We start from the raw sequence: 7,109 nt of genomic DNA, 5'->3' as shown, positions 1-7,109 counted from the left end.
ATTTAATAGGTTGGCTTTTTCCTGGGCGTCAGTTGTCAGTTGCCCCATCTGGTTTAGCAGGGGTCCAACATTGCCCTTGCTTTTCCTCCGGCCACAGAGAGGCTCCTTTTCTGCTCCGGGGCTGCGTGGAGGCTGGGCTCAACCTGGATAGTGGTGGCGGTGGCCCGCTGGGTTTTTCTTCCTGCCTGCCTTCTTCCTCAGCTCCCTGTAAACCACACACACCCAGATCCAGCCTGCGCATACCCACCAAACCCCACAGCTTCCCACTTACCCACCAGCCCCACCAGAGATTGCCTGGAAGCTCCCCATAGAGGAAGACTGGGCAGGAGGGAGGAGGCAGGGTGGCAACTGTCAGGCAGCCATGAGGCCCAGCAGAGTTGCAGCAATCCCAAACTGGCATGTAGAGAGCTGCCAGGCCCACCCACTATGCGCAGAAGCTCCCTGCTCTTCTGCCAAGCCCAACCAGCACCCCTTCCCTGGCTGCCCAGCAGCATCCCACCCCACTGATTCTCCCTCCCCCATGCCTGCTATTCCCCATTCACATGCCTCATCCCAGCTTCCTCTGCCCTTAGCTCCTTTCCCCATACCCCTTCCATTCCTGCTCCTCCTGGCTCCTCTCCACCCCTTCACTCTTTTCCCTCCCCATTCACGTGTTGCAGTCTCCAGAAGTCTCCAGCTGTCAGTCCACAACTGCAGAATCCCAGAGAATAGCAAATCCATGCAGGTAAATGTGCCTCCTGGGATGCTGGAGGACTGCAAATAAGTCATTTTATCTCAGTGGAGTAGCCAGAAGTTAAAGTAACTTGACCTAGGTAACAGGGTTCAGAGATAACCCTCACCCTAAGTGGAGTAACTTAAAGAGACCTAGAGGGCACTAGGCACTTGTGAACAAGCCTTAAAGTGTGAACACTCCCATTTTAAGTGCCATTAATATGCCACTTAATATGGGGATGAGTGCCTTTAATATGATCTAACTGTAATGTGTAACCTCACCCTCATAGGGGGGTGCACTGTCTCATGTTTTATCCTCAATAACTGTGTAGTTAAGGCACTTCCCCTAGAAGCCAAGGATATGGGTTCCAGTCCCTGTAGAAATAAAGGTTATAGTTTGCTGACACTCCCTAATTTGGAGAAGCTGGGAACTAAGACATGGTCTTCCAGTGAAGGAGCTATTTTTTTATTGGAGCCAGACAAAGGGTCTGCAGAGAGGTTGCCTACAGCTCCATGATAAAACCTGGTGTATAGTTCTCACTCATGTACGTATGGCTCTGTTTACTGAACCTGGTGATCACTACACGAGTGGCAAATGAGACAGAATTTAATGCTCACCACTAGTACGGCAACTGCAGAGGGAGTGAAGGACTCCCTGACCAGGTAGACAGGAATAGGTCCTGTGACCAGAAAAGGGAAAAGACTAGGGAGTATAAAAGCTTACATTAGGGAAGAAGGGGCAGTCAAGCCCAGACTTTGGAAGACAGTGCATTGCCCTTGCAGAATTGAGGAAAGGTCACTGATGCCAAAGCAGGGAATAAACCTCCACTGGCATTTTTGGTTCGAGTAGCAAACCTAAGGGATGAAACCTTAAGTTAGACTGTGTCCATTTACTCTAAGCTCAGAGTGAGCCTAAATTGGAATTTAAATTCAATGGACACCGGTGGACTGGAGGCAACTAGAAGGGGAGATGAGGCCACAAAACAGGATGCTCATCATTCTGTGAGAGATACTCCCACCTGATGAACAGGTCAAAAAGGAGCAGGCATAAGAGCCTTAAGGCTGCAATCTAATCTGGGTGTCTGCCACTGTGGTTTAGAAGTTAGGCTGTGTGTTTGCCAAGTCTGGGGCTCCGAGTTGTGAGACCACAGAGGGCAGAAGCAAGGAGGTTGCTTATGGATTGGGCCAAAAGCACAAGTTCCCTAGAGACTGAGGGCCTGGAATGGGCTGGGCTCTGGAATCAAGCTGTATAAATTACAATAGAGACAGGATAGCCTGCGGGAGGAAATAGTGAGCAGCAGAACTGCTGCTGGCCCAATGGGATGTGTTTTCACCTCCCAGAGTATCTTAACAGCGAGGTATGGAAAGTGAATCGGGACTGGCAGAGGTTTATGAGATGATAGGATCTGCAGTAGCAAGATAGAGCACTCCTTCCACTTGAGTCCTGTCACAGGCAAAGATTTGAGTGGCAGCTAGCAGGCTCTTTAGCTCCAAAATAAAATCTCAGGTGTAGTTGTTCTCATTCTGTTATGACTGTTTTTTGACCCTGAGTGATGATCACTACTACAGGCACTGGGCCCCGACTTTGAATTCATAACTCTTTGATTTCCTTGTATGGTGTTTCAATAACCGCACCACAGATCAGGCATTACTCAGACCCTTGTTTAGCACTCCTTTTGATGCTGAGCTACTGTCTTTGCCTGCAGCCATCTCACTGAAACACATGTTCTCCAACTTACTCATTTCCTCCTGAACCCACAGATCTGCCTTTCCTGGTTGCCCAGGAGCCTAGCTTCAAAAAAGATCCAGAAAGGGACTTAGATAGTGTCTAGCTTGAAGTATGGTAGATGAAGCGCTGTGCTGGCAAAACAGTAAGCTACAGATTCAAGCTCCATATGGAAGGAACGTCTAGAACCCCACTACCACCACCAGCTGCTCATGGACTTCTTTGGGACTTGGACACCATGGGTGTGCTGGTACATACTTAACATCAAAATTCAGGACCCAGCTATGCAGTGAAATGAATGTGTGTAGGAGAACTAGGACCTCCTCAGGTAGGAACATAGGTGTATGGTGCTCTGTGTTCATCAAAAATATTACACTTCAAAGTGCTGGGTGCAGGATGTCTCCAGTGTCTTGGGGCATGTCCATGATGCCTTCAATGAGATAGGGCGATGTGCTAGGGAGACCTGGTGCTCCTCCAAGCGCCCTGCTGCTTTGGCTAGTCAAACTGCTTAGCTGCAGCCTCCAGCTGTCCCCTGCCTGGAGGCAATTCAGCCTGCTGCTCCAGTTGCCTGCCACCACCATGCCTCTCCCTGGGGCCAGAAATACTGTTTTGCTGGCTCCTCACTAACATGGAGCTTTAAGCTGCTCTAGACGTGCTGTGGCATTTCTGACACACCGCTCCTGAAGCTGCTCTGTGCTGCAGTAAGCTCAGGATGCTGGCTGTCCCTTTCTTCCTCTCCGTCTCCCTCACAAGAATGAACCATACAGGACTAAGAGAGTAGTGACACCAAGAGGGGATGAAGCCTTATGCTCTATGGCGAGAGGTGTCCATAGCAAGAATACAAATTGGTGCTAGAGTCACGTGTTTCCTTGGTGCAAGGGTTGGCAATATGTTTCCACTGGGCACCAAAGTCTTTACCTAGCTCTCTGCCATGGGCTGCAAAGAAGGGTGCTCTGGAGGCACAGCTGGGTGCTATCTCATCCCCTGTGATGCTCCAGGTCAGGTCAGACCTTCCCAGCCAGTATCCAAGCCCAGTCCTGAGCCTAAAGGGTCCAAAATCAAGCAATACACCGTGGGGAATGCTTGACCCCAGCTCACCGCATGGGCATCAATTCCAAACTTCTTCCCAATTTGGGATCCTCTAAGTTGGGAATTATACTGCCCTGGGCTTGTTGTACAGAGTCCCAGTATCTGTGGGCTGATCCCTGCCTTGGCTAATTCTTGTTTCTTTTATGAAGGATGTAAATAACATCCTCATCCTGTGAACCCAGTGGGAACAAGCAACAGAAGACAGTTTTGAAATCTGAGCCTGCTTTCGAGCCACTCCTGTGCCCAAAAGAAGCCCTGTCCTCGCCAGTTCTTCTCCAGCCTTCACTCTGATATTTTTGCATAAACTGAAGTGAACAGGTACAAACCACTCAATGCATGAGCCCCTGCATTTGCAGTCAGTGCCCAGAGAAACCCCTCTAGCCTCATGGCTCAGTTTCTTGTTAGGCCTTACCATACTGATCTGTGTATAGGCAGGGGCTTCTGATGTTTTAACCCACTAAAGCAGGAGTATGGCAATTATTTTGGCTGGAGGGCCACTCAGTGAGTTTTGGTGACCTGTCAAGGACAACATCCATCTTTCTCTCTTCTCTTTTCTCTCTCTCTCTCTGCCTCTCTCTCCCCTCTCCCCTCTCCCCCCACACCTTTCCTTTTTCAGTCTCTGTCTCTGTCTCCCTTCCTGCCTCCCTGCATCCCTCCAGAACCCAGCCAGAGCTGTAGTTCACTAGAAGCCCTGACACTCAGCTGTAGAAAAGACAGTTTTGAAATCTGATGGGGATTTCTGCCACAGAGGGTGGGTGGGAACGTCAGCTGTGGAGACTGCCAGCAGTTCTACTTGGGACCTCTGAACATGCTTGTGGCATCCACAGCTGACACTGCTGCCCTCCCACTACAGCAGAAGCCCTTGCCTGGGTCCATAGCTGATGCTGCCACATCAAGAGCTGATGCTGCTGGGCAGAAGCAGTCCTGGCCACGCACCTGGTGTGGTGGAAACAGCTCTGCCCACCTGCCTGGTGCCACGTGGAGGAGGCTGCAGCCAGAGCTGGAGCCACCAGCCGCCAATGGGCCAGATCCAATGTGTTGGTAACCTCCCACCTGCGGGCCAGATCCAATCTGTTCGCAGGCCAGATCTGGCCCACAGGCCATATTTTGCCCAACCTTGTGTGCAACTTAATTGCTTCTTCCAATTAGCATGAAGGAAATACAAGCAGCAACCCCATAATTTTGAATCCTAATGATGCACTAAGAAGATCTGGGAAAGTGACTGCAGGAGGGCTGTATGTGAGAAGCAGGATTTGTTTTAATATCTTTTACTACATGAACTACATAGTTGTGAAAGGTGTTAGACACATTTCATGCTCTCCCTCAGAGCTCAAGTCTTGGAGACCTGAGGAAAGGCATTTTGTGCTGGAAGTAATGTCTAACTTCCCTTCCAATCATAAAGAGGTTCAATAAATGATATTATTAAATATGCCCTGCTTCTGAGACATTACCTGGACTATCACGGCTACAAAAACACTTCACCACAGTCCAGGAGAGGGAGGGCTGACATGGTCACAGCAACAAACAAGAAAAATGATTTTAGCTTTCCTAATTTTTATTTTTGGTGGGTATTTTTGGTGCCTGTGGATCTTCCCTTCATATAGCTAGCCTGCCTTGTAAAGAACCTACCTTCATTACTAAAAAAACATGAATACTCGGTATTTGAAGTTGTCTTGGGGTCTTCTACTCGGATTACCCCACAAAAATGTTTTGCAGTAATAATGGCTTCAGAAATAAGAATATATATTAATTAAAAAACAGCTGTTACTTTTTTTTGCATAAACCATGTACCAGTTTCAGATCCGGGGAAAACTAGGAAGTTACTCAAACTGAATGTGACTCAATTTTACCCAGAAAAAAAAACCCTAAATATAAACTAAAGAAAAGAATTTGGTTCTGTTATCTTACTCCTTGTTGTGTAACCTGAATAATAGAATAGGGTGAAAATATTTCAGGAAAATAGTTTTGTTTCTAAAATATATAGTTTTCACTCTACCAAAGCTATTCATGAATTCAAATCAAATTTGGCAAATACCGCTGGCTCCAAAATTGGGAAAAATTGGAAAGTCACTATATTTTTCATTTTTTAAATGTTTCTTTTTCATTTAAAAAAATATTTTTATTTCAAAACATGACTAAATGGGATATTTTAAAAGAAGGAAACAAAGTATTATAAAGCCTGAAGATGACTTTCTACAGAAACTTAAAAACATAGACCACCTACCCAGCAACACCCTCCTAGCCACCCTGGATGTTACCAGCCTATATACCAATATCCCACACCAGGATGGCATCCAAGCCTGCCTTGCATATCCACAGGAACAAGATTACAACTCAGAATACAGACCCAAAGATATTACTGACCTTATACACTTCAATCCTCACACACAACAATTTCACTTTTAATAACCAGCACTTCCTCCAGAAGATGGGAACAGCTTTGGACACCAAAATGGCCCCACAGTATGCCAACCTTTTTATAAGCCACCTGGAAGAAGACTTCCTCAAGAACTGTACCATCAAACCCTTGCTATACTTAAAATATATTGATGACATCTTCATCATTTGTACTGAAAACTTGCAATCTCTGATTGAGTTCCATCAGAAATTCAGTAGTCACCATCCCTCCATCTGGCTCTCTCTGGAATACTCCAGCACCAACATCTCCTTTTTAGACACAATGATCAGTATCCAGAACGATAAATTACAGAGCACGTTATACAAGAAACCCACAGACCAACATACATATCTGCACAGAACCAGCAATCACCCTAAATGCACCAAAAAAAGCTGTGATATACAGCCGAGGCCTCAGATACCACCGAATTTGCACTGAAGAGAACACCTGGGATTGCCACCTCACCTATCTTAAAAAGACTTTCACCCAACAAGGACACCCCTCCTGAGAGATAAATTGCACATTTGAAAGAGCCACCCAGATACCATGTGAAGAACTGCTGCAGTACAGAAGAACCTCTCCCTCCCACAAATCACACACCACTGGTTATGATATATCACCCCTCCCTGGTTATGATATATCACCCCTCCCTCAAACCCATACAGAAAATCCTCGAACAATTGCAACTCATAGAAAGAGACCCTATTCTTAAAGAGATCTTCCCAGAGCCACCCATCCTAGCCTTCAGACAAGCACCAAACTTCGCCAGCCTCATCACCAGAAGCAAATTTCCCCAGACCCAGACCACACCAAATGGATCCAGACCAGGCCATGCCAAGAAATCCAAAACCCGCCAACACATCTCCACCACCCCCACAATCACTACACCTCACAACAGAGCCATCAGCATTCCTGGATCTTACAGCTGCAGCTCCAGAAATGTAATATGTCTCATCCAATGCACCAAATACCCTGACAGAAAATACATAGGTGAGACCAAACAACAGCTGCACACCAGAATGAATGCATAATGGAAATCTATCAATGGCGGGAATACCCAGTTACCTGTGGGGGCACATTTCTCACAAGAAAACCACTCTCTCTCCAATCTCTCAGTCCTGATCCTCAAAGGAAACTTACAAAACACTTCCCAGAGACGAGCCTATGAACTTCACTTCATCAACC

This window comes from Crocodylus porosus, unplaced genomic scaffold (assembly GCF_001723895.1).
Source record: "Crocodylus porosus isolate Cpor-Errol unplaced genomic scaffold, CroPor_comp1, whole genome shotgun sequence".
NCBI classification, from domain to species: Eukaryota; Metazoa; Chordata; order Crocodylia; family Crocodylidae; genus Crocodylus; species Crocodylus porosus.
This window is presented reverse-complemented; position numbering follows the sequence as displayed.